Source organism: Carcharodon carcharias, chromosome 21 (assembly GCF_017639515.1).
Source record: "Carcharodon carcharias isolate sCarCar2 chromosome 21, sCarCar2.pri, whole genome shotgun sequence".
Lineage (NCBI taxonomy): Eukaryota > Metazoa > Chordata > Chondrichthyes > Lamniformes > Lamnidae > Carcharodon > Carcharodon carcharias.
The window spans coordinates 32,990,587-33,018,286 of record NC_054487.1 but is presented as its reverse complement, the minus strand read 5'-3'; the positions used below and the strand labels follow the sequence as shown (position 1 = coordinate 33,018,286).

The window sequence follows — 27,700 nt, the reverse complement described above, 5'->3', positions numbered from 1 at the left end:
AAGCCAATTTTGGATCCAATTTGCCAAATTGCCCTGGATCCCATGGGCTCTTACCTTCTTGACCATTCTTCCATGCAGGACCTTGTCAAAGCCTTACTGAAGTCCAACACCAACTACACGACCCTCATCTACACAACTAGTCACTTCCTTGAAAAATTCAGTCAAATTTGTCAGACATGATCTCCCCCTGACAAAGCCATGCTAACTATCCTGGATTAATCCCTGCCTCTCCGAGTGGAGATTAACCCTGTCCCTCAGAATTTTTTCCAATAGTTTCCCTACCATCACTGGCCTGTAATTACCTGGGTTTATCCCTACTACCATTCCTGAATAATTATACCACATTTGCTGTCCTCCTGTCCTCTGGCACCTCTCCTGTAGCCAGAGAGGATTTGAAAATTAGTGTCAGAGCCCCTGTAATCTCCTCCCTTGCCTCACATAGCAGCCTGGGATACATCTCATCCAGGCCTGGGGATTTAGCCACTTTTAAGCCTGCTAAAACCACTAATACCTCACTTTCAATGCTAATTTGTTCAAGTATATCACAGTCTCCCTTCCTAATTTCTACACCTACATTGTCCTTCTCCATAGCGAACACAGATGAAAAGTAATCATTCAAAACCTCACCTATGTTCCCTGGCTCCACGCACTGATTGCCACTTTGGTCCCTAATGGGCCCTATTCATTCCCTGGTTATCCTCTTGCCCTTAATATATTTATAAAATGCCATGGGATTTTCCTTTATCTTGGCCGCCAGTGTTTTTGCATGACCCCTCTTTGCTCTCCTAATTACTTTTTTAAGTACCTCCTACACTTTCTATACTCCTCTAGGGCTTCTGCTGTTTTCAGCCCTCTGTATCTGCTATAAGCCTCCTTTTTTTCCTTATCCAATCCTCTATATCCCTTGACTGTGGCTTCAAGATCAGAGGCTAGGAATCCTGCAGTGCGTACTCACCTCCTGACTTGCCAAAATCTGTCCACCATCTACAAGGCACAAGTCAGGAGTGTGATGGAATACTCCCCACTGGCCTGGATAGGTGCAGCTCCAACAACACTCAAGAAGATTGATGCCATCCAGGGGAACATGATCTGCTACTGGACCTACTGCATAAAGAAAGGAACTAACTTGAAGCTTTTGATCCTTTTCACGAAGACCTGATGCAGCTTGGTACCAGAAAATGGCGTTTTCATTACTCCCACTCCTGACCTCTCTGTGGGTCCTCAAGGCAATCACACGGGTGGGGCAAGGGCAGGGACAACTCACCATGTATGGTCATCATTACCTCTCCAGCGTGCTTCCTTCTTCCACCAATATTTTGCAAGCAGCTTTCAAAGGTTTTTTTACTCTGGTTCCTTCAATAACACCAATGTATTTTTTACATCGATGTCTTCACTGCTGCACCCTGTTCTGAGATGTATCCTTCTACACTGGACTTTAAATGTGGGACCTGGTTAGTAGGCAGACTGCAGACATACTCTGGTATCTGCTTAACACTTGTTTATTAGTACCACATCTAAACAGGTTACACAGTAGGCATGTTGTTTCTAGGCATGACTCCAACCTCTCTCTTGAGATAGAGACAGAGTCTACACATGACTTACACATGTCAGTAGTACATCATCATCTACATCATACATTAGCATTTCCCATCTGTTAACCCTTTATATTACAACAGCTAGAAGAAATAAACCAGCAATAACCTGTAAGTAGATGCTCCCTTAACTAGAGGGTCCATCTGTCCATTCAGGTTGGTGTAAAAGATATGTCTTTCTTTTGAAAAAGAGAAGGGAGATCCCCAGTTTCCCATTGAATGTTCAAGCCTCAAGATTAACTGGTCATTTGTCTCAATGCTGGTTATGCCACCTTGTTATCATTTGGCTGCATAACAACTGTAACTAAATATTAAAATTAGTTGATTGGCTGTGAAGCACTTTGAGATATGTTAAGGATTTGGGAGCCTCCCTTCCTTTCTTTCAACATATAAGTCTGCAGGGACATCTTTGAACACTGTTGAAGGAACCTTGCAAACTATAGTTTTCAGTCATCCCAGTTTACAGGGAGAAACAAGATTCAATTGTATTAGAAGGATAAGCGGTAAACTAACTTGGACTAGTTTCAGATTGATATGCCAAACATTTCAGATTTAATCTGAATTAAGGGCAAGAGAAATGTGGAGCAAAATTGTGAAGTTCTTTCCTTTCATTGACATATTATGGATTTATTCTTAATCGGTCACCTGAAATGATCAACTATGGGTTAAAATTCCATGAGAATAGAGCTCTGCAAAATTTTTCCATGGTGCCTGAAAGTTAAAAAGAAATTTGTTACAATATTAGCCTGCCATTATAAAATCAGTTATATTCCACAGATGGTATTTTCATGATTCTAGTAGCATAAACTTCACTGTACTGGTACCACAGATCAAGTCAAATTGCTTTTTAACGGGGAGCTCCTGGATTTTTACCAGCATTTTAGTGATTGAATTGTGCAATTCTATTTGTCTATTCATAAAACTATACTTAACATTCCTGGCCCATGCACAGAGAGTGATACCTTGATCAAGAAGGCCGCTGGCAACCATTGCACTGAAACACCCCATGAGTAAGTACTTTTCAAAAAAGGAAAACATGAAAATGTTCACAGTGGAATAACTAAAAGGAAGGAATATCTGGCTTTTAAAGTTTCTCCCCATTAGAGCAATGTTCCACTGTCAAATGGCCTGTGAAACACAGAACTAGAAATACACCAAAAATGACAAAGGATGAGATTAGTGAACTGTTAAATAACAGGGCAAAAACAGAGTTACCTGGAAAAACTCAGCAGGTCTGGCAGCATCGATGGAGAAGAAAAGAGTTGACATTTCGAGTCCTCATGACCCTTCAGCAGAACTGAGTGAATATTAGGAGAGGGGTGAAATATAAGCTGGTTTAAGGTGGTTGGGGGGGGGGGGGAATAAGAGAAGTGGAGGGGGCATGTTGTTGTAGGGTCAAGCAAGCAGTGATAGGAGCAGATAATCAAAAGATGTCACAGACAAAAGAACAAAGAGGTGTTGAAGTTGGTGATATTATCTAAACGAATGTGCTAATTAAGAATGGATAGTAGGCCACTCAAGGTATAGCTCTAGTGAGGGTGGGGGGCATAAAAGATTTAAAAATAATGGAAATAGGTGGGAAAAGAAAAATCTATATAAATTATTGGAAAAAACAAAAGGAAGGGGGAAGAAACAGAAAGGGGGTGGGGAATGGAGGAGGGAGGTCAAGATCTAAAGTTGTTGAATTCAATATTCAGTCTGGAAGGCTGTAAAGTGCTTAGTCGGAAGATGAGGTGTTGTTCCTCCAGTTTGCATTGGGCTTCACTGGAACAATGCAGCAAGTCAAGGACAGACATGTGGGCAAGATGGCAGGGTGGAGTGTTAAAATGGCAAGTGACAGGGAGGTTTGGGTCATTCTTGCGGACAGACCGCAGGTGTTCTGCAAAGCGGTCGCCCAGTTTACGTTTGGTCTCTCCAATGTAGAGGAGACCGCATTGGGAGCAGCGAATGCAGTAGACTAAGTTGGGGGAAATGCAAGTGAAATGCTGCTTCACTTGAAAGGAGTGTTTAAGCCCTTGGACGGTGAGGAGAGAGGAAGTGAAGGGGCAGGTGTTGCATCTTTTGCGTGAGCATGGGGGGGGTGCCATAGGTGGGGGTTGAGGAGTAGGGGGTGATGGAGGAGTGGACCAGGGTGTCCCGGAGGGAACGATCCCTACGGAATGCCGCCAGGGGGGGTGAAGGGAAGATGTGTTTGGTGGTGGCATCATGCTGGAGTTGGCGGAAATGGCGGAGGATGACTCTTTGAATGCGGAGGCTGGTGGGGTGATAAGTGAGGACAAGGGGGACCCTATCATGTTTCTGGGAGGGAGGAGAAGGCGTGAGGGCGGATGCGTGGGAGATGGGCCAGACACAGTTGAGATGCCCTGTCAACGACCGTGGGTGGAAAACCTTGGTTAAGCAAGAAGGAGGACATGTCAGAGGAACTGTTTTTGAAGGTAGCATCATCAGAACAGATGCGACGGAGGCGAAGGAACTGAGAGAATGGGATGGAGTCCTTACAGGAAGCAGGGTGTGAGGAGCTGTAGTCGAGGTAGCTGTGGGAGTCGGTAGTCTTGTAATGGATATTGGTGGACAGTCTATCACCAGAGATTGAGACAGAGAGGTCAAGGAAGGGAAGGGAAGTGTCAGAGATGGACCACGTGAAAATGATAGAGGGGTGGAGATTGGAAGCAAAATTAATAAATTTTTCCAAGTCCCGATGAGAGCATGAAGTAGCACCAAAGTAATCAACGATCATCCTAATATTCACTCAGTTCTGCTGAAGAGTCATGAGGTCTCGAAACGTCAACTCTTTTCTTCTCCATTGATGCTGCCAGACCTGCTGAGTTTTTCCAGGTAATTCTGTTTTTGTTTTGGATTTCCAGCATCCGCAGTTTTTTGTTTTTGATAAGTAACAGGTCCTGTGCCATGTATGTAGATATGTTAGCAAGCTATAAATGGCTTAGATAGACCAAAATCATTTTCTAGATTTTTCAGGAAAATACAGACATACATAAAAAAGGTAATCCATGTATTTTACTGTATTTAATAACTGTATTGTTTGTCAACATGAAAATTCCATTTTTCCACTATGTTTTGTGTATTTATTTTTAATGAATTCATTGGGTGGAATCTTCTGGTCTTAAAATATTTGCAGGTATCAGGACCATTTTTGGGTCCCAACCACGCAGGAATCAGATGTGCGCCAACAGGATGAATTTTCTAGGAGGCAGCCAATTACGAGGTTACCTCCATAATTGCCATTCAATTATGGATGTAAGATGGGTTCAGGAGGCAGGACATGAAAGTCGGACAGTCTATTTTAAGGACACCTGCCAGTCTGAACTGTGGCTGCAAGTAGTTTTCCAACTGCTGACTGAGTGAATTGAAAAAGAGATGAAGAATGGAGGGCTGGCTTGGAAGGGCAGCTCCAAGATTCAATAGCACCTCCCTTGAGATCATGGTGGAGGGATTGAGGGCCCACAGACATATATTGTTTCCAGAGAGGAGGAAGAAACCAACTGCTGTGATGAAGCAGGCATGACTGGAGGTGGCGCTGGATGCCTCCAGCTGCAGCTTTGTAAGAAGGACCTGGATTCAGAGCTTCAAGCGGTTCAATGACCTGCTGAGCTCTGGCAAGGTGAGTGGCATGAGCTCCGTAGGTGCCAGACATGTGAGAAGTGCTGGTCTCTGCAATTGCAAAGATTCAGCTCTAACAAGCCCCACCAATACTGAGCCTTGTACACCCTGATTTACTCAATGACAGAAAGTGGCAGTACAAATATGGCCACTCGTGGAAGGAGTAAAGATTGCACCATAACATTAATAGTGTCAGGTGTATGGTTTGGTGCAATGCCATCAGATGCTGATGGGAACCCTAACATTCATGACACCCCTGTCCCTTCATCATCTAGAAAGTGCACAATGCCAGGGGGCGGGGGGATACTGGGAGTGGAGTGGCCCTCATCTCAGTCCTGATGCTAGTGGAAGCGGAGGCTCTGGCAATTGTGTCAACAGGGCTTGCTGTAGCCAATGGAAACTTAGGGGTGCACCTGAGAGAGGGTGAACGCCTAATGCCTGAAACATGGTATTATTTTGGACCAGATACTGCATATTTGTTTGTATATTCAGACATTGGAAATTGTGACAATTACACAACTGTGCAGAGACAGCAGGGTGGGATGCAGCCTTCATGAAGTTTTCTTTAAAACACAGGGATTATGCCTGAGGAAGAGGAGGTGGTTACAGACAAGGCAGCACAGGCCTCAGAGGGCAACTGGCACTAGTGCAGATACAGACACCCCAGAAGGACCTGGACCATATGTTGAATGTTTATCACAGGGCAAGGAGCGCAGCACATGTGAGCAGATGTCAAAGGCAAGGTAGACTGTTGGCAGTTTTCACTGGAGAGAGGGGAGAATAGCAGCAGTAATGCTCAGCTTGCTGGAGATGCTATGTCTTAGAGGTCATTCACAAAGAAGGTGCTTCTGGAACAGCAGAGAAGTGCAGACATTTGGGAGAGTTCCCTGACGCTGTGCATGTCCTTGGGAAGAAGATAGAGAAGTCATGCATGTCATAATCTCTCAGTACAATGAACGCATGAATACCTCTATTGAAAGAGTGGCCACCTTCAGTGAGACTTATATTCACCAACCAACAAATTGAATCAGGAACAGCAAAGTGACCTTCAGAGTGTGTCTGCAACGCTCAGTAGATTGATTGTTCTGTGGTCATGATGGCTTGCAGATGCAGGGATGCACTGCTAGGTGCTCCCTCATTCCCGCATAGCATTGAAGTGTAGTTGTGCCATGAAAGGGCTGTGTCAGGTGACCATACTGGCAATGGGGTACTTCTTCAAGGCTTCTCATGGTCACTGGCTGCCTCCCTGGTCCCTCTGACAGAGACACAGGTGTTGCTTCCTGGCCCTGTTACTGAAGCTTCCCCTGCACAGAAGATGGCAGGGCAGTCTATGACTGAGCCCTCACAGGCACAGCAATCCAGGGGACAGTGGCCACAAGCACCTCCTTTGCCAGAGCAGTGAAAGGAGTCTGGTCATGGGCTGGGCATACGCAATGGAAAATGTGTTGCCGGGTGAACTGGTTGTTTCAAGGGAGCCTTGGTAGCACCCGGTTATGGGGTGGGTGAATAATTGAAGCACTGAAACTGCCGAAGAATGAATGAGTCATGGCAGCTGCCCAGGAATTTCGTGTACCCACGCATGAAGGGTGGTTGCAAATGAGTTGCACACTGAAAGAGTGAAAGCCCTTCCTGTTAACAAACACCCCTGCCTGCTCCAAAAGCATCTTATGGTCACATGGGTGCAGTCTACCACCCCCTACACCTGAGGGAATCCTGCATTAAGATAAAACCAAAAGCCCACTAGGCCTGACTAGCCAGATCTAGGCAAAACTGGGCAAATATCAAGATCATAATCCTAAAACTAAAAGTTATATGAATTAAGTTTTAACTGCAGATAAATGGGGGCATCTGGTTGAGAAACTGGTAAACACAATGCTGGTGTAAATACAACTCATACATGCCTGTGTTTATCTTACAAGGTCAGAGTTGGTAGTGAAAAAAAACTTAAACAATTGGTGACCCATCTCTGGATCTCTTAGTGGAACCAATGAGTCTAGAGAGAGGGCAATCACATTCATTAGAAATATAAATTATTCAATGCATTATAGAATCGAAGAGTTGTGTTGAAGGTTAAATAATTGGTTTGCATTTCAGTTCCAAAGCATGCCATGTTGTAACAGAGATGGGGTTAGAAGGTTCTTTTAATTTATCTGGGTGTGTTTGCTCACAGAAGCAAGCAGACAGCAGTCAGTCAGCTTGGACCAGCTAGGGAGAAAGCGTCTGCTAGCATCTGGATATTTCTCGCAGATGACAGTTGCAGTTTTGCTTTAGTGTAGGCTGCATCTCATTGGGTTGAAGGCGCCAACAGGAGATGATTGTTAGTCAGGCCTGTACGTTAAGCACAGAAATTATTAACTTTATTGTTCATCATACGGAATGCGGGTGGGGCTCAAGCTCAGTTGGATTTCCTGAGGTAAAAAGCAGCTGGGATATTTGTCTAGCTTATAGCTAGAGGAAGAAATCTACAGTGGTCCTCACAGAGCCTTGTAGCAGAAAGCAGTCAGCAGAGTTAGTTTGGAAAGCTGTGAGAAGGCAATTGGATATCTGTCAGCAATCAGAACAAGGAGATGAGGCATCCATACTCATGAGATATTAAGTATAAGTTCGAGAGTCACTTATCCAAAAAGCTAATGGAAGGATCCCCATTAAATATTAAATAAAAGCAAAATACTGCAGATGCTGGAAAAACTCAAAAGTTCTGGCAGCATCTGTTGAAAGAGAAACAGAGTTAACGTTTCAATAAAAAAGCCATAAAATCTTATCTTGGAGAATAGCTGGAACACTGAGGAGAATTAAAATGAATTTCAGAGCATGACTTGTGGGTTAGTCTCTACAGAAGTGAATGAATCTTCAAGATTCTTGCAATGTATAAGAGAATTCTCGGGGGGAAGGGAATAAAAAGTAGAACTGAGTTCATGGCATAAGTAATTATAAACTATAGTGTTGTTAATCATGCTTGCTTTGTTTAATTGTGTACAATAAAGTTTGTTTTTGTTTAAAATTGTGAAATTTTGTGGTGTAGTTCTGTCAATTAATTATGGGGTGTTTGGATTTCTCTTTAAATATTAGTGGTCTCCAACAGGATCGTAACAATGTAGTCAGATACTCTCATATACAGGGCATCAGTCACCTGCGTAATGTGGTCATAGGTGGCCAATTGAGAGATTCTACAAAAGCTCCAAACCAATGCAAAAGAGCCAGTGGCATAGAAGTTAAGGATGATTGTGACCTTCACTGCCATGGGCACTGGATATCTACCTGCTCCTTGGGGCCTGAGGTCCTCATCTAGAAGTGCAATGTCCGCAACCACCTATCACGAGAGGCGCAACCTTCTATGGCACTGCTGCTCTGAGGTCCATGAAGCTGACCCTTTGTCTATAAACCCTCTATTGAGGGTTGCGCCCACTCCTGTGCCCTGCCCTTGTTCAACCCATCTAAGCATTCTGCTGCTTTTGCTTTTCACCTTGCTGCTCTGCTTTTGTGGTTCAGCCAGCTACTGAATAAGTGGACCCCATGTCCACTTGCGCATTTAAGTGCTGCAGTCAGTTCCCCCCAGGTGTCCTGGCAGATTATATTGGCCCAAACCAACCTACATTATCTTCTCTTACCACCTTTTTCCAGCTGAAGCATCAGAACGACAGTGCCTGCCATTGCAAGGGATCATCCCTATCTCCCCTTTTTATAATGAAGACTGCATGTAGCTTTCTTCACACTATGGTTTCCTGCTGTGCAGTCATCTCAGCTGAACTGCCATGGTGCTGACACAACTGGGTGGTCTATATGACACTCTTGTCCTTCACATTCCAGGACAAGATCTCATGGTTCTTTGCTGCATGTCATATAATTACTCCTAATTGGCTACCCATCCCTACCAAGTGGGTAGCTACTGCCACTTAGCAGCCGCCTCTAGCAAGATCATTCGGAGGCAGAAACACATCAGGGAGCTGAGCCATGACTTTGAAATTTGCTCCCGGTTCTGCCCATTATTTCTTAGATGGCTTCTAGCTTGGCATAGGTTTCAGACATAGTAAACATTATGCATTTATTCTGCGTTTCTCAGATTGATAACAAATGAGAAGTTAGGATAAGTACAGTAAGTCCTTGTTAAACATTGCCCCATTTAATGTTGTTTCGCCCTAATGTCATAAGTAAATGGGGTCTGTAATCTTGTTGAGTGTCGAAAGATTCATTTTAACATAATTACCCACGTGACTCGATTGGCACCATTTTGGAGTGGCCTCTCCCCTCCCCAACCTCCAAAGTGCCGCTTCAGCTCAGCACTTCTGCGCCATCGGGACTCATACTTCCACAACATTGGAGCTCTGGCTTCAGATAAGTTCTGGATCTTGAATGAGAATGCAGATCCAGGAAAGGGAAGCGGCAAGAGCGTGAGTCTGGGAGTGCGAGGTTTGACGAGAGGATGAGTTGGGGAAGGAAGAGGTCACAATTCAAGAGGTTGGGAGGGGTGAGACCACAACTCAGAGGTTGGGGGAGGGGAGAGGCCACAACTACAACTCGGAAGTCGGGGATATGGGGAGAGGCCAGAATTACGATGTCGGGGAGGGGGACAGGGTGCAACTTGGAGGTCAGGGAGTGGGGAAAGACCGCAACTTGGAGGGTTGGGGAGAGGTAGGATCTGCAGCGGCCAGGAGGATCAGGAAGCAGGATCCGCAGCAAGCAGGAAGTACTGTAAGTAGAAAGTTACATTTTTCTTTGATATTTTTAATTTAAAAGTTACTTCATTTACCAATGTAGAAATTTAGCAATTTGAAATAGTTTAACATAAAGGATATAATGTTTAATATTTGTTTATTTCTGATATGGATGGACCTACAGAACCTAACTACAGTTTTAATATTGATTCCTATGGGAACGAGTGCTTCACTTGAAACCATGATTTTCAGAATCACAACCACAACTTTAAGTGAGGTTTTCCTGTAACTTTTTAAACTTGGTTACAATTTACAGAAACAAAAGTTGAATTCCTATCATTGTTAATTCTAGTGAAAATGTAGATGTGATTAAAAACTATTTCATCACTTTAAACTTACATCTACTTTTGTGCTAAAATTTAGCACAGAAACATTGAATCAAGCTGAAAATTTGAGCCACATTTATAAATTCAATAGACTCAAATATTACTTTTAATAGAATGATTAAATTGGCAAGCTCTAATATCTTTTCGTTCACCATTTAAATAAGTGACAGCTACTGGAAGAATACAGTACCATTTCAGTACTAGAATTTCCATGAATGTTATGGATAACTACAGGCTATCTTATACAAATTGCATGTCATGCACAGGCAAGAAAAAACTGGGAAAACTCATCAAGCAACAACAACTTGTATTTATATATTGCCTTTAATATGGTAAAACATCCCAAGGCAGTTCACATAAGCGATTATCACAAAAAATTTCGCAATGATCTACCTACGCGGTATTAGGATTGGTGACAAAAAACTTGGCCAGAGGTAGGTCTTAAGCAGAATCTTAAAGGAGAGGGGCAGTGAGGTTTAGAGAAGGAATTCCATAATTTTAGGGTTTAGGTAACTAAATGCATGGCTCCTATGATGAAGTGATTAAAACAGGGATGTATGCGAGGCCAGAATTGGAAGAGTGCAGAGATCTTAGCAGGCTGTAAGATTGGAGGAGGTTACAGAGACAGATAGGGGTGAGGCCATGGAGGGATTTGAGAACAAGTAGGGAGTCATGCTTGAAAGGAACATATATCAGAAAATCAATTATAACACTTTAGCCCTAATTCCAACTTGAGCTCCCTTTGGGTGCGGGATTGGTGAATTTCTTAGCTTTCTACTGTAAATGTGATGCTGTCTTTTCTCCAATGCATGATGGGTAGAGTAATGTCATAATGAGAAGCTTATTGCACACTGTTGGCCTTTGACCCACTGCACTGCATCTTGAATCGCCCATTAAAATTTCCCTGAGAACCCCTATCGTTAATTAGATTTCTCTGTTCCCAGCAAGACACTGTGACATTTCAATTGTAGAACTCCTGTGAAGAGTATTTCATGATGTTGTAAAGTATTCCAAAACACAGCAGGAACATCCTTAACATGATGAGTGCAAATAGAGAAAAAACATTTCAGAAGGTCAGTATCACCAAGCGGTATGGACAATTAACTTATGGAGAGAATTTCTAAAGAGAATGATATCAATAGAATTAGTATTAGATTGAAACAGTGCAAAGGTATTGGATGGATGCACTTTATGTTCTGCAAGAAGTTAGATTCCTTGCATCTGCAGTTTTCTGAACTGAATGCATGTGACACACTTAAACAAGGAAAATATTTATCCAAGTGTTGCTTTATTCTTTAAAATTGCACTTCAAAGACAACCTGGAATAAATTAACTTATTTGAGGATAATTTCAAATCTAATAGTGAATATAAAGAACTAACTTTATCAAGTTTTAAAGATAAGTTCGGCTTCTGCTAGCACACTAGGTTTTCATTGTTCTGCCAAGAGAAATCTGCCTCAAATTATCTGCCTAATTGAAATACTGTAAGATATCACTTGTCTAAATTGCACACTTAACTGATACGAAACGTTGATGTTTACTGAAGAAAGGAAGTTCTATGTTCTTCATATCATCTCCTTTCCCAGCCCCACTAGAGACTTGGGGTGGAGACTGCAAGTCAGTAGTGATATTGAACATTTATTTGAGACAATTCACGGATGTGTGTCCATTCCACAGGCAGTATAAAACATTTTTCCATATATATGTTTAGGTTTAGTGGTTGCAGCCTCTATTTCACCATTTGAAGGACGTGTTCCTCAATGTTGATTGCACCTCTGCCCCTCCCCTCAACACTGTCTATTTTTTGGATATCTGTTGTGCAGGGTGAGGGAAGATTGGTGGATCTCTTGGTTGGCCCAGTAAACTTGCCACATACAGATCCAGGATGTGTAAGATCAAGAGGAAGGGTTTCTTTGACTATTTACCTATACTTAGTACACACTTGGGTAAACGTGAGGAATGGCCACATTAGACTGAATCTTAACAATCAATAACAGATGTCTGGGGTTGGGTCATATGTAAAAATATAAAAATCTGAAACACAACCCCAATCTTCCCACTTGCAGGTTTAATGGAGGAAGGATAGGGAGGGCAGTCAGCCCATTCTCAAGAAGTGAATTGGAAATATATTTTATTTTCATGAGACAGGCAGCCTCTGATTTAACTTACTTTTCAGGTTTTACTGTCATCAGCAGGGTTCATGTGGGTCTATAGGAGAAGTGCTCCAGTCCTCCAAAGCTCCCCCTCCATCAGATACCACGCCCCCACCACTATACAAAGACCTCTGGGATTGGAAACTGCCCCCCCATCCCCTTGGTATCATGGATCAAACCCATCCGTTCCCGTGGCCTACTCCGGAGTTTTGTCTGGCTGGCTGGCTGGCTGGAAGCCAAACTTGTCAGTCAGGCTGACTTCGGGGCAGGGAACCTGTCAAGTATAAAAGATGCTTGCTGTGAAGTTAAAGCTTTGTCAAAGTCATATTTGTCAGACTGAACAAAACAGAAGTTACTGAAGTAAAGAAACATCTAGAATTGTTCAATCTCAATCATTTTACCATTAAGTTCATATAAAATTCCCTCTCCAGTGATTTTGTGAAAGCAGATTTCTAATTGGTGATGGAACTAGACTATATATACATTATGTAGTTTTGCATCCCTTGATAATTACACCAACAAGTAAGCATTAAGTAATATCATCTGTTATGGTGTTACTTCTGATTTGATGTCATGGCAGAATGCAAATAGACCAACTGTCCAGTGAGAGTCAAAACTTCTTTTTTTCATAACAACCATGTGATCATCCTCATAACTGAGTTAATCCATGGTGGCCCTGATTGGTTCTCAGTTCTTTTTAACTGCATCTTGAAAGATAGGTGATGGTAGAACCAACCAACCTATCAGAAGGATTGAGTAGTAGGAATGAAAGAAAAAAATGTTGAGAAGCCAAAAACTGTACAATAATTAGTAGCTTCACAGAAAGTAAGATAAAAGCAACAATTTGAAATAGCTGGGCAAGTCCATTAATTTCTTCATATGTGGGATGCTGCGTGGAATAAGTGAGTTTTAATTACAACTGACACACTGTTCATGTGCTATGAATTATGTGTCCACATTATACTAAATATTTGCTAGATCTGCCTTTGGAAAGATTGAAGGGGATTTGTGAAAATAACACAAATATCCAATCCAGAACATAACTGAGTTACATTATATTACCTTGTGAGGTGATGCACTTGGGCAGGACAAACAAGCCACAGGAATACATGATGAATAGTAGGACCCTGGGAAGTACCGAGGATCAGAGGGACTTTGGTGTGCATGCCCACCAGTCCCTTAAGGTATTGGGACAGATAGATAAGGTGGTTAAGAAGGCATATGGGATACTTGCCTTTACTAGCTGAGGCACAGAATATAAGAGCAGGAGGTTATGCTAGAACTGTATAAAATGCTGTTAGACCATAGCTAGAGTATTGCGTGCAGTTCTGGAATCCGCATTATAGGAAGGATGTGATTTCACTAGAGAGACAGCAAAGGAGATTTACCAGGATGTTGCCTGGGCTGGAATTAGTTATGAGGAAAGATTGGATAGACTGGGGTTATTTTCCCTGGAGCAGAGGAGATTGAGGTGTATAAAATTATGAGGGGCATAGATATGGTAGACAGCAAGGAACTTTTCCCCTTGGTGAAGGGATCAATAACCAGGGGGCATGGATTTAAGGTAAGGGCAGGAGGTTTAGAGGGGGTGTGAGGAAGAATTTTTTCACCCAGAGGGTGGTGGGAAATCTGGAACTCACTGCCTGAAAGGGAGGTAGAGGCAGATGCCCTCAAAACATTTAAGAAGTATTTGGATGTGTACTTGCGATGCATGGCATACAAGGCTATGGGCCTAGTGCTGGAAAATGGGATTAGAATAGTTAGGTACTTGTTTGACTGGCGCAGACTTGATGGGCTGAAGGGCCTTTTTCTGTGCTGTAGCCCTCTATAATACAATTCAATAGATGTAGGGCAGCGTAAATCAACTCGCAATTAAAAATACTCAGTCTGCTTATAGAAATGAGTTACTAAGTCTGAGAAGGTATTTAAGGCTGATCTGAATTTGAAATGTATGGTAGCTTTGAAATTTGAAGGAAACATGGCCAGGTTTTATAGTTTGAATACTTTAAATTCTTCAGATCAAACTAACTCAAAGTTACCAAGTGAGAATTTTTTCTTTTTATTCCTGCTTCAGATTTCATTCATGTCTGCATGCTTGTTAGCCGTTGGCATTTCACACTATAGCAACCAATTGCCAAGGTGATGTAAGTACAGGATTGCTCTCAGACACGTGAACTAAATAAGCAACCACTGCCTGTCTGCATCAACTTACTATATTTGAAAATAAAAAAAAACAATTTATCAAATACCACTGATGTTTCTTGAAACTTACCACTTGTTCTAAAAAGACAGAAACTGTATGTGCTGTTCTTCATTGTTGCGGGTCATCATACTGCTCTTCAGGGAAGGCAGTAGGTTGTATAGTTATCTTCTGATGGGGCAAAATCACTACCCTGAAACTACACAACCTACTACCTCACTCTGGCAGAACATTGAGATATTGTCATTGCTGATCCACGAGTAATGTCTGAAGCCAAATGCATTGTAAACAAACAAACTAAGTTGCATTTTACACACATCTATCAAACCATGAATACTTAACATTTAAGCTTCCTTCCTGTGAAATTGGCAGTTAGCTCTGAACTCACAGGTGGAAATTTGTTTAGGCCGATTTCTGTGCAGAATATCATGGGCCAGCAGCAGCCCTGAGGAGTGCTATTGAGCTAGGAGGAACATTCCTTCTTCACCTGGCTTCAAGGAAAGGTAAGTTTGTAAACATTTACTTACCTTGTGGCCATATTAGGGACAGAAAAACTGAGCAACCAACCATTACTAATCTATATTTAGCATGATCAGGTATTATTCTTGATTCAAATGCTAATACACATTTTGTTCATATTTTCATTTGAAAAGAAACATAGAATTGTTGATAATCATGGCATTAACATAACATGCAGAGAAATCAAATCCTAAAAATATTCATTTTTGCCATGTTTTTGTCTCACAAATTACGTGACTGCACTGCTGATTGAACATCTTCCACATTCATTACAAACTAGTGTTTTACAACAAAAAAGTTTCATTGACTAAATCATACAAAACATACTTGTTCTAAGATCTTCATTTGACAGGATAATTTAAATCATTCCTTGTTTTCAAAATACATCCAGATAACTAAAGTAATTGTGTGGTTTTCATCTGATCCATCGCAGTTTTGACAGCCACCTCAGGAAAGACAGTAGATTGTATAGTTATCTGACCGGAAGGGTGTAACCCTAAAACTATACAACCTACTACCTCATCCCAAAGGACAGTAATATTCTGCTGCAACAACCAAGGAGGAAAATGGTGCTCCTTATGCATATGTACCTGCATAGAAGGGAACAAAAGAAGTAAACCAAGAACTGAAAGTGCAATCCACATGAAAAGGCTTTTCTCTGTTTGGTCAACACAAAGCAAGCAGTTGAGAAAAATCTCAGCTGTCATATTGTTAAGGGTAGATATATATTAATACCATAAGAACCAGAATAAAGAAGAAACTGCAACCAAAATTATACCAATATGTCTATCACAGTTAGACTGGAGGTACTAATGCTTTATTGGAATACGGCATTTGATATTTGAGACTTTATGGTGGTTTGATACAACTGAGTGGCTTGCTAGGCCATTTCAGAGAGCATTTAAGAGTCAGCCACGTTGACTCATTGAGTGTACCTACACCACATGGACAGCACATGGACTGCAGCGGTTCAAGAAGGCAGCTCACCACCACCTTCTCAAGGGCAACTAGGGATGGGCAATAAATGCTGGCCCAGTCAGCAAAGCCCACATCCCATGAATGAATAAAGAAAAATTGCATTTCCTCTACCAAAAGCAAATCATAGCATTCTGTTTGCAGGCTTGTCACCAGGCACTTGTGCTGATTGGGTACCTATAGTGTGGTGGCCCCTATAGGAGGTGCCTGTGAGCAAGTCAAGCAGCAGGGAGGCTCTTCAAAAAAATCATATTGAAGAATCGGCTTGAAAGGATATTGGAGAGGGAGGGGGAGGATCCAATTGTTGTGGTCCACATCGGGACGAATAACATAGGTAAGACTAGGAAAGGGGACCTGTTTGGGGATTATCAGGAACTAGGAACTAAATTAAACAACAGGTCTTCAAAGGTTATAATCTCCGGATTACTACCCGAGCCACGTGTAAATTGGCATAGGGACGCGAGAATAAGGGAAGTAAACATGTGGCTAAAGGAGTGGTGCGGGAAAGAGGGGTTCCATTTCGTGGGGCACTGGCATCAGTATTGGAACAGGAGGGATCTAAAGTGTTGGGACGGTCTCCACCTGAACCGATCTGGGACCAATGTTCTAGCGAAAAGGGTAAATAGGGTGGTCAACAGGACTTTAAACTAGAAAGTAGGCGGGGGGGGTGGAGGGAAGGGTAAAACTCCAAGAAGTATGACTAATGGGAAATAAAGCAGCAGGTTAGCCTGCGGAGGGGTGGATTCAACTTCATGGAAAATTATGAAAAAACTGAAAAGAAAGGAGAGCCCAGGAGAGGCTATTAAAGTCTCCAGAACACAAAATAGGACAGAGTGTTTGGAAAGGGCTAGGAATCCAACTTCAAGCGCATCAGATAAAGGGACAACAATGAGAAAGGGGACGGGAAATACAGGACTGAAGGTATTGTATCTGAATGCATGCAGTATACGAAATAAGGTAAATGAGCTTGTGGCCCAGATTGAAATTGGCAGGTATGATGTGGTGGGCATCATGGAGACATGGCTACAAGGGGATCAGGACTGGGAGCTAAATATCCAAGGATATACATCCTATCGAAAAGATAGGCAGGTTGGCAGAGGGGATGGGGTTGCTTTGTTAGTAAGAAATGAAATTAAATCAAGAAATTATGTAGGGTCAGGTGATGTAGGATCTGTGTGGTTAGAGTTGAGGAACCGCAAAGGTCAAAAAACCATATTGGGAGCTATGTACAGGCCTCCGAACAGTAGTCAGGATGTGGGGCACAAGATACACCAGGAGATAGAAAAGGTGTGTAAGAAAGGCAAGGTTACAGTGATCATGGGGGATTTCAATATGCAGGTAGACTGGGAAAATCAGGTTGGTAGTGGATCCCAAGAAAAGGAATTTGTGGAATGTCTACGAGATGGCTTTTTGGAGCAGCGTGTGGTGGAGCCCACTAGGGAACAGGCAATTCTAGATTTAGTGATGTGTAATGAGGCAGATTTGATAAGGGAGCTTAAGGTGAAGGAACCCTTAGGAGGAAGTGACCATAATATGATAGAATTTACCATGCAATTTGAGAGGAAAAAGCTGGAATCAGACGTAACGGTATTACAGTTGAATAAAGGCAACTACAGAGGCATGAGGGAGGAGCTGGCCAGAATTGACTGGGAGATGAGCCTAGCAGGAAAGACAGTGGAACAGCAATGGCAGGAGTTTCTGGCAGTAATTTGGGAGACACAGCAAAAATTCATTCCTAGGAAGAAGAAGCATACTAAAAGGAGTACGAGGCAACCATGGCTGACAAGGGAAGTCAGGGACAGCATAAAAGCTCAAGAGAAAGCATACAATGCGGCGAAGAGCAGTGGGAAACCAGGGGATTGGGAAGCCTACAAAGACCAACAGAGGACAACTAAAAAAGAAATAAGGAGGGAGAAGATTAAATACGAGGGTAAACTAGCCAGTAATATAAAAGAAGATTGCAAGAGTTTTTTAGATATATAAAGGGTAAAAGAGAGGCAAAAATGGACATTGGGCCGCTGGAAAGTGACGCTGGAGAAATAGTAATGGGGAACAAAGAAATGGCGGAGGTACTGAATAGGTACTTTGCGTTAGTCTTCACAGTGGAAGACACGAGTGACATCACCAAAGTTCAAGAGAGTCAGGGGGCAGAGGTGAGTATGGTGGCCATTACCAAGGAGAAGGTGTTAGGAAAACTGAAAGGTCTGAAGATGGATAAATCACCTGGACCAGATGGATTACACCCCAGAGTTCTGAAGGAGATATCTGAAGAGATAGTGTATGCTTTAGTGGCAATCTTTCAGGAATCACTGGAGTCAGGGAGGGTCCCAGAGGACTGGAAAGTCGCTAATGTAACCCCCCTGTTTAAGAAGGGAGTGAGGCAAAAGACGGGAAATTACAGGCCGATTAGCCTGACCTTGGTCATTGGTAAGATTTTAGAGTCCATTATTAAGGATGAGATTTCAGAATACTTGGAAGTGCATGGTAAAATTGGGCCAAGTCAGCATGGTTTCATCAAGGGGAGGTCATGCCTGACAAATCTGTTAGAATTCTTTGAGGCGGTAACGAGTAGGTTAGACAAAGGAGAGCCAATGGATGTTATCTACTTGGACCTCCAGAAGGCCTTTGACAAGGTGCTGCACAGGAGGCTGCTCAGTAAGATAAGAGCCCATGGTGTTAGAGGCAAGGTACTAGCATGTATAGAAGATTGGCTGTCTGGCAGGAGGCAGAGAGTGGGGATAAGGGGGTCCTTCTCAGGATGGCAGCCAGTGACTAGTGGAGTTCCGCAGGGGTCAGTGTTGGGACCACAACTTTTCACTTTATATATTAATGATCTAGATGAAGGAACTGAGGGCATCTTGGCTAAATTTGCAGATGATACAAAGATAGGTGGAGGGGCAGGTAGTATTGAGGAGGCGGGGAGGCTGCAGGAGGATTTGGACAGGTTAGGAGAATGGGCAAAGAAGTGGCAGATGGAATACAATGTGGGGAAGTGTGAGGTCATGCACTTTGGTTGGAAGAATAGAGGCATAGACTATTTTCTAAATGGGGAGAGAATTCAGAAATCTGGAGTGCAAAGGGACTTGGGAGTCCTAGTCCAGGATTTTCTTAAGGTTAACTTGCAGGTCGAGTCTGTAGTTAGGAAGGCAAATGCAATGTTGGCATTTATTTCGAGAGGACTAGAATATAAAAGCAGGGATGTGCTGATAAGGCTTTATAGGGCTCTGGTCAGACCACATTTAGAATATTGTGAGCAATTTTGGGCCCTGTATCTCAGGAAGGCCCTGGAGAGGGTCCAGAGGAGGTTCACGAGAACGATCCCAGGAATGAAAGGCTTAACATATGAGGAACGTTTGAGGACTCTGGGTCTATACTCGATGGAGTTTAGAAGGATGAGGGGGGATCTGATTGAAACTTACAGAATACTGAAAGGCCTGGATAGAGTGGACATGGGGAAGATGTTTCCATTAGTAGGAGAGACTAGGACCCGAAGGCACAGCCTCAGAGTAAAGGGAAGACTTTTTAGAACAAAGATGAGGAGAAATTTATTAAGTCAGAGAGTGGTGAATCTATGGAATTCATTGCCACAGAAGGCTGTGGAGGCCAGGTCATTGAGTGTATTTAAGACCGAGATAGATAGGTTCTTGATTGGTAAGGGGATCAAAGGTTATGGGGAGAAGGCGGGAGAATGGGGTTGAGAAACTTATCAGCCATGATTGAATGGCAGAGCAGACTCGATGGGCCGAATGGCCTAATTTCTGCTCCTATGTCTTATGGTCTTATAATCCTCACCAAGAAACAGACTGCACAGCAGGAAGTAAAGAAGCAGGAAATACATTTAAATCCCAACTATGCTAAGAATTACACTAGCAACCAATTTAAGATCAGTTGGGCTCACAACGTAACTGGACTTATGCTCGCTAGAAACTATATATATTCATACACAGGGGCCTGTCCTCTGCAGGCAAAAGGAACATGTCCAGACATTGCACCATTTTTGACTTAAACAAAAGCTTGGAGGATAATAGTTCCCTGGTGCATTCTTCATGGCAATGCCTTGACCAGAGTCAACTTGCCAACCAATCAGCAGCCTTTTCTTATGCAGTGTAAATTTTTGCTCCCTTTGAAATTTGGTATTCTTGTGTCTGTCCTAATGGGTGCAAGATGAAAAGCTTTGACGACATGTCTCATTTTTCAGCAATACATTTAAATCATTGTACCAGAAGCAAAAGAAAGATTGGGACTTATAGATGGGATTAAGGAAGAAAGATAAAAAGACAAAAACTAAAAAGAAAATTTGTAAGAAAACTGCAATGTCTGGATTTCCAATGTTTAACTGCACTTGTGCAGATGCCCCAAGTTGCTGCTCATCTCGCTGTTACAACTGCAACAAACTCTGAGCCATTGACTCTTAAATAACAAAAATGGACAGCTTTACCAAACTATGGTACTGGTATAAATATGCATCATCTTGCACTACTATACAATAATATGTAAATATTTAAACCTGTTAAGATTCACTCATTTGGAGTAAGTGTTACTCACGTTATAAAAGTGGTGTATTTTGATGTATTTCACTCCTAAAACACAGCATAATTTTAACTGGATTTGTTTCTGTCACACTCATTAAGTACTTCCAAATGCAGGATACTACAAATCATGGGTGACTACACAATTAAAAATAGAGAAATGGAATGATAACATGCTGGTTTTTGAAGAGTCCAACCTGTAATGCCAATGGCTGTTCCTTTGCAGCTAAACCTCTTGCTTGACCTCTTGCTGGCAGAGTTTCCTGCAAACATAAAAAAATTACAATGCTTAATGCCAGATTTCATCATTTCAAACAACATTGGAAAAAATGCACATAATCTAAGCATCTGCAATATTAAAAATTGTAAGTGCTATAAAATATGATAATTATGCACCACAGTGCTGAAATAGCTGCCACACCACTGCTGACACTTAATTTACCAACGTCCATGCACCATTCCACCTGCTGAGTAGGCTCATCGTGGACAGATTGGGTAAGGTTGAAAAGCTATGTCATTGTTTACTATTACCTTTATTGGACACAATACTCAAACTATGTCATACCTCTTAATCTGAAGAGATTCAACCCTACCTTAACTAAAAGTAACAGTAAACAATGAAGTTGCTTTTTGGTGGGGGTGAGGGGGCAAGGACTTGATGCCTTCCCTCCTCTGCCCTGGTCTTGATCTCCAACCTAGATTGCAAAACAGAGATCTGATTCCTGAAATCAGACAAGGTTTTACTTGATTTGATGACTAAAAGGTGTGTGACACTTGTGTAGGTCATCTCTCTCTTCAATATGTCTCCATCATTCCTTCATATTCATCTCATCCCTCATGAGCTACCTGGAACTGGGAACTTGGCAGATGGAAATATGGTGGAAACCTGTGTCTTACAGCTACGTGCCACAGTGTACTGAGTTCTATCAAGCTTCAAAAAATATTAATTTTATGTTCAGAAATCCATATGCCCACTTATAACCAAAAGTAGTCCCTTCTTTCAAAGACAAATAAAAACTGGAGGACAATAGACAGCAGAACAGAGCACTGGTAAAGTAACTCCTCTGTATCATAAACAACTGGATAACCAACAAAGTACATTAATCATATGTTAAATGGACATTATCTCCATACAGAAGTGTTTTTTACTGTTTGAAAATGGAAAAGAGCCAGAAGTTCCATTTCTATGATGAAAGTACCACTTGCAAGTAGCACAATGATGCATTTCAACAATAGCCAAGTAGTTCCGCTTTGTATGGAATTGGTGATCTGGATGCAAATTACATTAGTTTTAAGGTACTTTTTGCTCAAGTTTCCACTCAAACCATTTGCTTATCACTGGCTGTAATTAGCGGAATTTGTGCATGTTGCCTAATTTGTGGGTGGAGCCAGCCAGGGTGGTGTAATGTTTCTTAAAGTAGCACAACAGATTGCAGAAACTTGATTTGCCTTGGATGTAATTTGCATTAAAAATTCCTTGATTTTTTTCCTCTGGTTTGGTCAATTTTGGCAAATTGTTGAAAAAGGCAGCACAACCTAGCAGAAACTTCAGGCCATCTGGTTATGAGGTTTGTTATACTACCTTTCCATGGATTCCTGTTCCTTTAAATTATTTTTTAAAATTAATTAATTTTTATACACCTTTGTTCAGTATCAACAATTTGCATCACCTTATTAAAGTAGCAGTTCACATTCACAGAACTCCACGTGATTTCTGTTCTTCTCTAGCGAAAAGGACTCAGTTAAAAAGATTCCTTTCTTTTTTAAAAATTTATTCGCGGGATGTGGCTTCACTGGCTGGGCCAGCATTTATTGCCCATCCCTAGTTGCCCTTGAGAAGTTGGTGGTGAGCTGCCTTCTTGAACTGCTGCAGTCCTTGTGGTGTAGGTACACCCACAGTGCTGTTAGGAAGGGAGCTCCAGGATTTTGAACCAGCAACAGTGAAGGAACAGCGATAAATTTCCAAGTCAGGGTGATGAGTGACTTGGAGGGGAATTTCCAGTGCTGGTGTTCCCATGTATCTGCTGCCTGAGTCCTTCTAGGTGGTAGTGGCCATGGGTTTGGAAGGTGCTGATCAGTTTAGACTATCACTTTTAAAATGTCATGTAAATTTCATTTAAATAAAATATCTGAACAGTAATTCTCTCTTTGATGTTAACTCTCCTTATAATAAAAACAGAACTTCTCCTGAAGCAATAATCACACTCCTCTCAAATATTCATGCCACTGGCTTCTCTCTTTGCCCTTTTCCAGTCCGACTACATTATTTGTGGGCTTAATCCCTCTTTCTAATCTCACATTTAAAATTGTACTACAAACAACTTGACAAATCTAATATTAATATAAACATTCCCCTCCAATTGTATTGTTAAAAAACAAAAAAAAAAGCACAGAGTAGAAATCTACCGTGGTTGCTTCTGTCAGAAAGAGGGAACAGAGCAGAAAATTATCATTAGTGAACACTGTTCACCATAGTGCAGGTGCCAGGAACACCATTCCAGGTCCATGATATTATTCATACAACTGCTGGCCATGGTCCAATAAAAACAATCTTCTGGTCTCTGTCTAGCAGGCCAACATTAATATAAGTCCAGATGTTATATAAAATAACAGACAGATGGTTGGAGAAGCATGGCAAAGTTGTACTCCATCACAGCAGTGCTTCATTTCAGACTAGGTGTGTACATGACTAACTGGTTAAAGTTACTTATCAAACAGCCATGCTTTTCATGTAACAACCTTAAAACACAGACAAGGGACTGCATGTCCTGCTTAGCATCTCTTAGCATCTGTTGATTTAGATAATAAATACAAAATTCATTAGCATTATTCAGCTAAAGTCCCAATATTGCTGCTTGTCAAACCTGTGGTATACATGTGAGAGCCTGCTTTTTCCCAATCCTGGTAGTCACTCATTCTTATTCAGTAGGGAAAATGATAACAAATTGATACAGTTCTACATGTTATACATAATAATATTCTGGGCAGCGTTCCAAGATAGTAAGATATTGTAGAGTTGAAATGGTGTTGATGTATTGCAAGGTCAAGCTTATCATAACCTCTGGATTTGTTACTACCATGTCACTCAATGCTGGATGAAACTTTACATAAAATCTGTATTTTGACAAAATGTAGAATATCTTCTTACAACGAAACATGTGAATTGTGTGCCTTTGTAAGACCCCACAGATGAGCATGTGGTGATGGCAGTTGTAATTAAGAAGAATGCATAAACACAGCTGATGTACTTTTGGTGAAAATTAAAACTCATTTTCACATTGCAATGAATTCAATTCTGTATTATAAGTATTTCTGAATGAAGTAATGACATTTTAGATGTATCTTTGTGGAATGCAATTCAGGTTGAGTCAAATGGTAAGAGCAGGGAGATGTGATTGAATGTATTTGAGGAGAGTCTGATTCTTGCTTCAGGAGAAGCTCTGCTTCTGCTATGAGAAGAGTTGAAAAATTGAACTACAAAGTTTCAGGCCTACCTCATCATCAGACACTTTGTGTGTGCCTTCTCTGCTGAAGTATAGAATTACTGTATTAAGATTTTATACTAAAGAAATCTTTGCTAAAGTAAATGGTAAAAGTATAGAATTCCACATAAATTATAATATCCCATTGTTATATCATTGAGCTTGCTCTCAAATACTATAACATAATAATGGCTTATTTTATGAACCATTCTTGAGTAGATCAGCTAGGAGGCCAACAACAGGCTGGAGTAGATTTAAGGCCTTGTATGTAAATCAGAACTTTTACAACAGTCATTAAGCCATTTAGCATAAATTTATTGTGCAGCCCACATTTGTATAATAAACTTTTCAACTTATATTAGCTTTAGAACTGTGTATTCCTGCATTATTAGTAGTAGATTATCACACATTATAATGGAGAAATAATTTCAAAAACATAGGAAAATATGGCCCAATGTTTTTAATTTTTAAATCCTAGTTTAATAGGTGATTATCTACTCATATTTACAAAGCAATTCAACAACAGTTATTCACTGTCAGTCAATAATTTTTCAATGGAGGATGTGCTCTCCTAAATCATTTTCAAAGCTGCCTGCTTCAGCCTGAGAAACATAGAAAGATTTATGGCATAGAAGGAGGCCATTCAATCCAACTTGTCTATGCAGGGAATGAAAAAGGCTTTAATTTAAAGATTAAGTTAGAAAAAATTCTAAGGGCTTTCAAATAGACTTAAAATGAACTTCAGTGTGCCTTTCAAAAGGATAGCAATACATCATGTCTGGGAGGAGCCAGGCCAAATACCATGTACATTACCTGTAGGATTTGTAAATAGATACAGGAGAGGTTGGCAAATATTAAGGAAAAAAGGCAGAATAAGATTGCCCAACGGTGTCACATACTGGATAGATGGCCCAAGATTCTATGCCATAAAGTATTGCCTAGCTACCTGTTTCACATTTAGTGGTCACCTATTCCAAGCCTCCATACAACCTTACAGTTATATAAATCATGCAAACCCATAAGTCAGGAGGGAGAAATTCAAAACGCAATGTACAATTGGTAATCTTGCCACATATCCTTCAAGAAGATCACACTGCAGACCACAGTAACATAACCTGATACGTGATCACATACTAACACCCAGTGTGGCTTGCAGGTTGGGCATCTGTCTAATATTTTACAAGTACTCTCAATTTACAGCAGCTCAAAATTACTTTTCAGCTTGTATAAAATACTTTGCATATCAGGGATAATGCCAGCATGGAAAGGCTTTCCTGGTGAAGGCATCTTTCTCTTCTCATATTTTGAAGTAGCCCTGCTGGGGTCCAAAGACCTACAAACCTAGGTACTGACAGATCCATGCAGGCCTTGTTGGGATAGATAGACCCCCTCTTCATTCCTCTCAACCCTTCTTGTCCTAGATCACCCTAAAATTTAGTAGTGTTCCAAAAGTAGTGGCCCTAATAAGATTTTAGAGTAGTTAAAATTAATTTTAAGCTCCCTGAAATACTATACTGTAAAAGCACAAGCCAAATAAGTTTTTTAAAATCATTTTGAAAAAAAATGCAAAAGTACCTCAAAAAGTAAAAATGAAATTGCCTATAAAACATTCCTAAATATGCATAACACAGCTTTAAAATCAAAGTCCATGAAAGATCTTTCACTGAAACCATTTTTGGGTTTAGAATATTGCATAATTTTTTTTTAGGAAATCAGGGTAATGAACTTCTGTAATTTTTGCAGCTTAGAGTCTTTGCTTGCCAGGAAGCAAATTCTAATATAGATCAAGTGATCCCAGTGCAGGGCACTTACTTAAAGGAATTTGAGCTGGACTTCCACGAAGTCTGGAGACTCCACAGACCTTGAAAATGGTGGCCAGGTCTCAATACAGGGATTCCTGGACCCATTCCTGGCATCCCCAATTTTCACCATCGCAGGATAAGGGTGCAAGCTGGTGCAGGTTGTGAGCCAGCACCCTGCATTCTGAATCTGGCTGACTCCACTGTGGGATAGGCATCTCCTAGCCCTCCACAATTTTTGTAGACTCAGGCCAGCTTTTCAAGGACTTGTGACTCATGGCACCTCAGCGGTGTCGTGTACAATAGTCTGAATGCGGAAACCTTTTGAAAGGTGAGTTCAAAATGACTTACTCATGCCCCCTTGCAACCTATGCTCCCCACCCACCCTCCATGTCCCCTCATACCTTCAATGCCTGCCTATGCCCCTCCACCTACCCCCATGGCCCCTCATTATCCCCATGCCAACCTTCACTTCCATGCCCATTCACCCAGTATACACTCTGTACAGAACCACTGAACCCTATACTAACAATAGCATGAAAAACCAGTCACTCATTCATAAAATTGCTTTTTCTACAACCAAGTGTCAATCATCCAGACCCTTTAAAGTATCAGTAGCAGACACTACTAGCATTTGAAACCTCCTTATTTTTTGTAAATATAAATTGTGAAATTGACAGAATAGTTCAAAGAGAAAGAGTTGTCAATCAAGCAATGTTTTCCCTCAGGTGCAGCTGATTCCACAGAGTAATAGATGTCTAGACTCTCAGCCATGTCTCATTATGCTTTCTTGACTTAAAGCAATTTTTATGAGTGGCCAACAGGTATGAGTTGGCATTAATGGGCATAGGGAATGTATGTGGGTGAGGGGTTGTGAGGGGTAAGGGATAAAGAACTGTTTTTGTTTAAAATTGTTTTTATTGTAACTGGGACAAAGTCCCAGAGCACCTAAGCAGGCCTTTTAAGCAACCTGGAATGAAAATCCCACCTTTGCAAGCATTTTCTCCCAAGCGGGCATGCCAAACTGGGAAATTTCCTGATTCCTGCTACCCGCTTTGAAGATGAAAATCCATTTCATTATGCCGGCTCCTTGTCAATCATAGGTGTTTGAGAAAGGCATCAAATTGGAAAATATTCCCTTAGACGCTCCTTTACATGTGAACCTTTGCAACGTTGCAATAAATTAATGGAGAAAAATATTCTTTATATAGCTAGCCTCTAAATTATCACTTTTCACAATTTTATGTTTTATAAAATGTTGATCCTTTTTCTATCAAAGAGTATCATTTTACAATTGAACTATCTGGACATTTCTAAGACATAACCCCAATGTCTACTTTTTATTTGAAGAGAAGCCTTTGAAAATTTATATCTCTGCCTCATTATAAAAGTGTTTCAATTTTTAAAACTCCAATGAATTTTCAGTATCAGCAAAAAGAAAACATTGCCACCCAAGTCATGACCCAACCCCTATCTTTTTGGACTTGGGGAAAGATGGCCTTCTAATACAGGTCAAAGCTGCCACATCTCATATTTCAGACAAAGCTCTGTAGCATCCAAGCTCATCCACATCAATTCAACTCCACAATTAGATGCAAAATCAGGATAAGCAAGTCACAAACTGCTAATGGTAAACTGGTGCCAAACTCGCATACCTCTATAATGACAATGGACAAGTGAGTGTCTTTGAAAAAGCTGAGGAGTCAGAGTGGATCCCTCCAAATAGAAGTTAGGCATATAACTGGCAGATCATACTGTGTGAGAATAGTCTTTTTCATTTTTTGAGCAACAGTTT

The 27,700-nt window shown here is 41.3% G+C and overlaps 1 protein-coding gene across 3 annotated transcripts in view; it reads right to left on the bottom strand.

The window, feature by feature from the left end:
• pparab (peroxisome proliferator-activated receptor alpha b) overlaps positions 1-27,700 on the bottom strand; it is a 269,353-nt gene that overhangs the window by 160,846 nt on the left and 80,807 nt on the right. For all 3 annotated transcript variants that reach the window (XM_041215595.1, XM_041215594.1, XM_041215596.1), the window contains exon 4: positions 20,822-20,887. The gene's annotated coding sequence lies outside the window, so the exon portion shown is untranslated. The remainder of the gene's footprint in view (positions 1-20,821; positions 20,888-27,700) is intronic.